Genomic DNA, 8,017 nt, shown 5'->3' on the forward strand with positions numbered 1-8,017 from the left:
TGGAAAGATAATGCCATCATCCCTATCTCCCAAGCCATTGCTAAAGGGAATAACCATTCAGACTGCTGTATATATCATCAAAACTCTCCCCTCTGTCCATGATGCCAGAGACCGCCTTGTCCTCCCTGTGACCAATTTTTCTTCCATTCCCAATAAAACCATGAACTACAACTGAAATCACCTATGGAGTCCGAATTTTATGACCAGAACATCCAGAGCCTTTGTTTTAACCTTCCTTCTGTCATTGCTGTACAGACTCAGAGAGACATGAATACCTTTAAAAACATCAATACACTCCAGGGGCTCCCAGGTGGCTCAGACAGTTAAGCATCTGCCTTAGGCTCAGATATGATCTCAGAATCCAGGGATGGAGTTCTGAGTTGGGCTCCCTGCGCAGTGGGCAGCCTGCTTCTCCCTCTAGCTCTGCCCCTCCCCTGGCTTGTACTCACTCTCTCTCTCTCTCTCTCCTCGCAAATAAATAAATAAAATCTTTTTCAAAAATTAAAACATCAGTACAGTCTCACCACCACGTTCTTATGATTTTCTAAACAAAAACTGCCCCTGGCCTAGAACTGTAAATTTCTCCACATGCACTCACCTCAGCAAACTATTTAGAACTACTTTTTATTTTAGAACAGGAAATTACCTTCCCAGTGCAGTGAAAGCATAACCGATCCAAGGCTTAACTGGGCAAGTGAAAAACCCAGTGACTAAATCCATTAATAATCACACTCTCACAGGAAGAGTGTCCCCTAGCAAGGGATTCTTATTTTCTGTGGTGGTTGTGAGGAAAAACATATTTCTTGGGCTTATGAATGCCTAGATGGCTGGCACTTAATCAGACAGTGCCTTTTGGGTTATCTAATTGTACCCCTAACTGCCCACAATCAAACTGAGACATCTCGCTGGCCAGTTCCCCTCAACTTGCCTTATTGAAACAAATGGGAATTGCCAGAAGACCCATTCAAGATTCAGAACTTGCTTCTTTTGGCAGATCCTCACTCTGTGGCTGGGAGCAAGTGCAAATGAGGCTACGATCATGAACTTCTATTTAACTCTCAAAGATATTGCAGAATCTACTGTTAAAGCAGTAACTGCCCAACAAAAGTCCCTCAACCCTCTGGTGAAAGTTGTTCCTGATGCTAGGATAGTCCTTCATTATCTTTTAGCTGAACAAGGAGGTGTTTGTGCTGTGGCCAACACCACCTGTTGCACTTGGATGAATGCTTCTAGGGAAAGCTGAGTCTCAGCTACATGAGATCACTGACCCAGCCAATTGGTTTAAGAAAGTGACTCCTTGGGGTGCCTGGGTGGCTCAGTGGGTTAAAGCCTCTGCCTTCAGCTCAGGTCATGATCCCAGGGTCCTGGGATTGAGCCCCCCATCAGGCTCTCTGCCCCGGAGGGGGCCCCCCCCCCCCCCCCCCCCGCCTGCCTCTCTGCCTACTTGTGATCTCTGTCAAATAAATAAAATCTTTAAAAGAAAGAAAGAAAGAAAGTGACTCCTTGAGGGAGGAGTCAAGATGGTGGAGAAGTAGCAGGCTGAGATGACATCAGGTAGCAGGAGATCAGCTAGAGAGCTTATCGAACCATTCAAACGAACACCTACAAATCCAACAGGAGATCGAATAGAAGAAGAGCAGCAATTCTAGAAACAGAAAATCGACCACTTTCTGAAAGGTAGGAACGGCGGAGAAGTGAATCTAAAGCAATGGGAAGATAGACTGCGGGGGGAGGGGCTGGCTCCTGGAAAGCGGTGGAGCAATGGAGCACAAAATCAGAACTTTTAAATATCTGCTCCACTGAGGGACATCGCTCCAGAGGCTAAGCTGGGGTGAAGCTCACGCAGGGACAGCGTGGTCTCAGGTCCTGTGGGGTCACAGAAGGATCGGGGGTGTCAGAGTGTCGCAGAGCTTGCAGGTATTAAAGCGGGGAAGCCGGCTACAGAGACGGAGCCGAGGAGTGAGCTCTCCACTTGGGGTTACCTTAAGTTGTGATCCGTGGCACAGTCAGACCACTGTTCTTTGATCAGGGACCCCACAAGATCCAGGGAGACCCCCCCCCGCACCCCGCTCCCAGAAGAGTGCAGGGATCTGTGGGGTTTGGAGACTCCAGGTGGGGCTGTGTGCCAGAGACAGAGATGCTTGGTCACAGGCTGGGTGAGCTCGGATCGCAGCCAGAGGCCAGGGAGGCTGGAGTGATTGAGTGCTTTTCTCCGAGGGTGCACTGAGGAGTAGGGCCCCGAGCTCTCAGCTCCTCTGGGCTGGTGATTGGGAGGCTGCCATTTTCATTCCCGTCCTCCGGAACTCTACAGAAGCATTCAGGGAACAAAAGTTCCCGAAAACGAACCCAAGAGGATTACTTATCCTGGGCAGTATGGGCAGTGCAATTTCACCTTGGGCAAAGACACTTGAGAATCACTGCAACGGGCCCCTCCCCCAGAAGACCAGCAAGAAATCCAGCCAAGACCAAGTTCACTTACCAAGGAGAACAGTGGAATTCCAGAGGAGGAGAAAGCAAAGCATGGAATTTATGGATTTCTCCCCATGATTCTTTAGTCTTGCAAAGTTAATTAATTTTTTTATTTTATTTTCTCCTCTGCTAAAATGTTTTTAACTTTCACCCTTTCCTCTTTTAATGTTTTTAAACTAGGTTATCTTAACAATACCTTTCATGAAAAAAGAACTTTTTTGAACCTTCATTATTATAGTCATCTTTTATCCTTCATTGTATCTAACTTTATTTTTTGTGTACACATAGGGTTTTTTCTTCTAAAAAAATTTGGGATACAGCCTCTAATAGATCAAAATATACCCTAAATCTAGCACAGGGCTTTGTTCTAGTCTCCAGCCTGAGCAAATTCTCTCCACTTTCTTTTTCTTTATTCTCCCGACAAACTTATCTTATCAACTCCTTTTTTAGAAATTAAAAAAATCTTTCTCATCTTTATAGTCATATTCCATCCCTTCATTGTGTTTACCCTTATATATATTTTTCATTCTTTAAAATTTGGGGAGGTCTTCTAAGAGACCAAAATACTCCCAAAATTAAGTGGGTGACCCTGTTCTATTCACCAGTCTAATATATATTTTTTTCTTTATTATATTTTTTCTTTAATTTTTTTCTTTTTTAAATTTTTTTCTTCTGAACTTGTTTTTACCCCTTCCCTTCCCTCCACGATTTGGGGTCTTTTCTGATTTGGTTAAAGCACATTTTCCAGGGGTCTTTGGCACCCTTTTAGTATTTTATTCGCTCCTTCGTATATTTTTCTCTGGATAAAATACAAGGCGGAAAAACTCACCACAATAAAAAAAAAAAAAAAAAAAAAAAGAACAAGAGGCAGTACTGAAGGTTAGGGACCTAATCAATATGGACATTGGTAATATGTCAGATCTAGAGTTCAGAATGATGATTCTCAAGGTGCTAGCTGGGCTCAAAAAAGGCATGGAAGATATTAGAGAAACCCTGTCTGGAGAAATAAAAGCCCTTTCTGGGGAAATAGAACTAAAATCTAATCAAGTTGAAATCAAGAAAGCTATTAATGAGGTGCAATCAAAAATGGAGGTTCTTACTGCTAGGATAAATGAGGCAGAAGAGAGAATTAGTGATATAGTAGACCAAACGACAGAGAATAAAGAAGCTGAGCAAAAGAGAGACGAACAACTACTGGACCATGAGGGGAAAATTCGAGAGATAAGTGATACCATAAGACAAAACAACATTAGAATAATTGGGATTCCAGAAGAAGAAGAAAGAGAGAGGGGAGCAGAAGGTATATTGGAGAGAATAATTGTAGAGAATTACCCTGATATGGCAAAGGGAACAAGCATCAAAATCCAGGGGGTTCAGAGAACCCCCCTCAAAATCAATAAGAATAGGTCCGCACCCCGTCATCTAATAATAAAATTTACAAGTCTTAGTGACAAAGAGAAAATCCTGAAAGCAGCCCGGGACAAGAAGTCTGTAACATACAATGGTAAAAATATTAGATTGGCAGCAGACTTATCCACAGAGACCTGGTAGGCCAGCCAGAAAGAACTGGCATGATATATTCAGACCACTAAATGAGAAAAACATGCAGCCAAGAATACTATATCCAGCTAGGCTATCATAGAAAATAGAAGGAGAGATTAAGAATCTTCCAGGACAAACAAAAACTAAAGAATTTGAAAACACCAAACCAGCCCTACAGGAAATATTGAAAGGGGTCCTCTAAGCAAAGAGAGAGCCTAAAAGTAGACCAGAAAGGAACAGAGACAATATACATAATAGTCACCTTACAGGCAATACAATGGCACTAAATTCATATCTCTCAATAGTTACCCTGAATGTAAATGGGCTAAATGCCCCCAATCAAAAGACACAGGGTATCAGAATGGATAAAAAACAAAAGCCCATCAACATGCTGTCCACAAAAAAACTCATTTAAGACCCAAAGACACCTCCAGATTTAAAGTGAGGGGGTGGAAAAGAATTTACCATGCTAATGGACATCAAAAGAAAGCTGGGGTGGCAATCCTTATATCAGATCAATTAGACTTTAAGCCAAAGACTACAAGAGATGAGGAAGGGCACTATATCATACTCAAAGGGTCTGTCCAACAAGAAGATCTAACACTTTTAAGTATCTATGCCCCTAACATGGGAGCAGCCAACTATATAAACCAATTAATAAAAAAATCAAAGAAACACTTTGACAAGAATACAATAATAGTAAGAGACTTTAACACTCCCCTCACTGAAATGGACAGATCATCCAAGCAAAAGATCAACAAGGAAATAAAGGCCTTAAATGACACACTGGACCAGATGGACATCACAGATATATACAGAACATTCCATCCCAAAGCAACAGAATACACATTCTTCTCTAGTGCACACGGAACATTCTCCAGAATAGATCACATCCTGGGTCACAAATCAGGTCTCAACCAGTATCAACAGATTGGGCTCATTCCCTGCATATTTTCAGACCACAATGCTCTAAAGCTAGAACTCAATCACAAGAGGAAATTTGGAAAGAACTCAAACACATGGAGGCTAAAGAGCATCCTTCTAAAGAATGAATGGGTCAACCAGGAGATTAAAGAAGAATTGAAAAAATTCATGGAAACAAATGACAATGAAAACAAAATGGTTCAAAATCTGTGGGACACAGCAAAGGCAGTCCTGAGAGGAAAATATGTAGTGATACAAGCCTTTCTCAAGAAACAAGAAAGGTCTCAAATACACAACCTAACCCTACACCTAAAGGAGCTGGAGAAAGAACAACAAATAAAGCCTAAACCCAGCAGGAGAAAAGAAATAATAAAGATCAGAGCAGCAAAAAAAAAAAAAAAAAAAAAAAAAATCAGAGCAGCAATCAATGAAATAGAAACCAAATAAATAAATAAATAAATAAACTCTGCGGCCGACAGCTACACGGCCAGAGCCGGCAAGCGGGTGGCTGTCGTTGCTGCTCGTCCTCGTCTTCCCGCGTCACCGCTGCCGCCATGCCCGGAGGTCTCCTTCTCGGGGACGAGGCTCCCAACTTCGAGGCCAATACTACCATCGGCCGCATCCGTTTCCATGACTATCTGGGAGACTCATGGGGCATTCTCTTCTCCCACCCTCGGGATTTTACCCCCGTGTGTACCACGGAGCTTGGCAGAGCTGCAAAGCTGGCACCAGAATTTGCCAAGAAGAACGTTAAGATGATAGCCCTTTCAGTAGACAGTGTTGAAGACCATCTTGCCTGGAGCAAGGATATCAATGCTTACAATGGTCAGGAGCCCACAGAAACATTACCTTTCCCCATCATTGATGATAAGAATCGGGACCTTGCCATCCTGTTAGGCATGCTGGACCCGGCGGAGAAGGACGAAAAGGGCATGCCTGTGACAGCACGTGTGGTGTTTATTTTTGGTCCTGACAAGAAACTGAAGCTGTCCATCCTCTACCCAGCAACAACCGGCAGGAACTTTGATGAGATTCTCAGAGTAATTACCTCTCTCCAGCTAACGGCGGAAAAGAGGGTTGCCACCCCGGTTGATTGGAAGGACGGAGACAGCGTGATGGTTCTTCCAACCATCCCTGAAGATGAAGCCAAAAAAATCTTCCCTAAAGGAGTCTTCACCAAAGAGCTCCCCTCGGGCAAGAAGTACCTCCGCTACACGCCCCAGCTGTAGTCTCCAGCCGAGGTCTCCGGGGAGCTGGTGCTGGAGCTGTTGGCTTAGCTTAGTGAGCCAGATGATGCCGGCTGCCAATCATGTTCTCCTACAACTCTTCATAAAAACATCCTGGTGTGATCACAGCCAAGGTCTTTAGGTTGCTCTACTACTGGCTTATTAAATGAAAATGGCACTAAAAAATAAATAAATAAATAAATAAATAAATAAAACAAAAAACAACAAAAACAACAACTACAACAAATAAAACCACAACAGAACAAATCAACGAAACTAGGAGCTGGTTCCTTGAAAGAATTAAGAAGATTGATAAATCCCTGGCCAGATTTATCAAAAAGAAATGAGAAAGGACCCAAATAAATAAAATCATGAACGAACGAGGAGAGGTCACAACCAACACCAAGGAAATACAAACAATTATAAGAACATATTATGAGCAACTATACGCCAGCAAATCTGACAATCTGGAAGAAATGAATGCATTCCTAGAGACATATAAACTACCACAACTGAACCAGGAAGAAATAGAAAACCTGAACAGACCCATAACCAGTAAGGAGATTGAAGCAGTCATCAAAAATCTCCCAACAAACAAGAGCCCAGGGCCAGACAGCTTCCCAGGGGAATTCTACCAAACATTTAATGAAGAATTAATTCCTATTCTCCTGAAACTGTTCCAAAAAATAGAAATGGAAGGAAAACTTCCAAACTCATTTTATGAGGCGAGCATTACCTTGATCCCCAAACCAGACAAGGATCCCATCAAAAAAGAGAATTATAGACCAATATCCTTGGTGAACACAGATGTGAAAATTCTCACCAAAATACTTGCCAATAGGATCCAACAGTACATTAAAAGGAATATTCACCACGACCAAGTGGGATTTATTCCAGGGCTGGAAGTTTGGCTCAACATCCGCAAATCAATCAGTGTGATACAATACATTAACAAAAGAAAGAATGAGAACCATAGATGCTGAAAAAGCATCTCTCAATAGATGCTGCAAAAGCATTTGTCATAGTACAGCATCCTTTCCTGATCAAAACTCTTCAAAGTGTAGGGATTGAGGGTACATACCTCAGTATCATCAAAGCCATCTAGGAAAAACTCACCATGAATATCATTCTCAATGAAGAAAAACTGAGAGCTTTTCCGCTAAGGTCAGGAACACAGCAGGGATGTCCATTATCACCACTGCTATTCAACATAGTACTAGAAGTCCTAGCCTCAGCAATCAGACAACAAAAAGAAATTAAAGGCATCCAAATTGGCAAAGAAGAAGTCAAACTATCACTCTTTGCAGATGATATGATACTAGATGTGGAAAACCCAAAAGACTCCACTCCAAATCTGCTAGAATTTGTACAGGAATTCAGTGAAGTGTCAAGATATAAAATCAATGCACAGAAATCATTTGCATTTCCTTACACCAACAACAAGACAGAAGAAAGAGAAATCAAGGAGTCAATCCCATTTACAATTGCACCCAAAACCATAAGATACCTAGGAATAAACCTAACCAAAGAGGCATAGAATCTATGCTCAGAAAACTATAAAGTACTCATGAAAGAAATTGAGGAAGACACAAAGAAATGGGAAATTGTTCCATGCTCATGGATTGGAAGAACAAATATTGTGAAAATGTCTATGCTACCTAAAGCAATCTACACATTTAATGCAATCCCTATCAAAATACCAACCATTTTTTTTTCAAAGAAATGGAACAAATCATCCTAAAATTTATATGGAACCAGAAAAGACCTCGAATAGCCAGAGGAATATTGAAAAAGAAAGCCAAAGTTGGTGGCATCACGATTCTAGACTTCAAGCTCTATTACAAAGCTGTCATCAT

At 41.9% G+C, this 8,017-nt stretch overlaps 1 pseudogene across 1 annotated transcript; it reads left to right on the plus strand.

Moving 5' to 3' along the window:
* Positions 1-5,409: 5,409 nt before the first annotated feature.
* LOC111159096 lies at positions 5,410-6,195 on the plus strand (annotated as a pseudogene). The gene has a single exon (XR_002641396.1). The product of XR_002641396.1 is annotated as a peroxiredoxin-6 pseudogene (transcript).
* The last annotated feature ends 1,822 nt before the right edge of the window (positions 6,196-8,017 follow it).

Source organism: Enhydra lutris, unplaced genomic scaffold (genome assembly GCF_002288905.1).
Source record: "Enhydra lutris kenyoni isolate GAN:26980312 unplaced genomic scaffold, ASM228890v2 scaffoldscaffold66, whole genome shotgun sequence".
Lineage (NCBI taxonomy): Eukaryota > Metazoa > Chordata > Mammalia > Carnivora > Mustelidae > Enhydra > Enhydra lutris.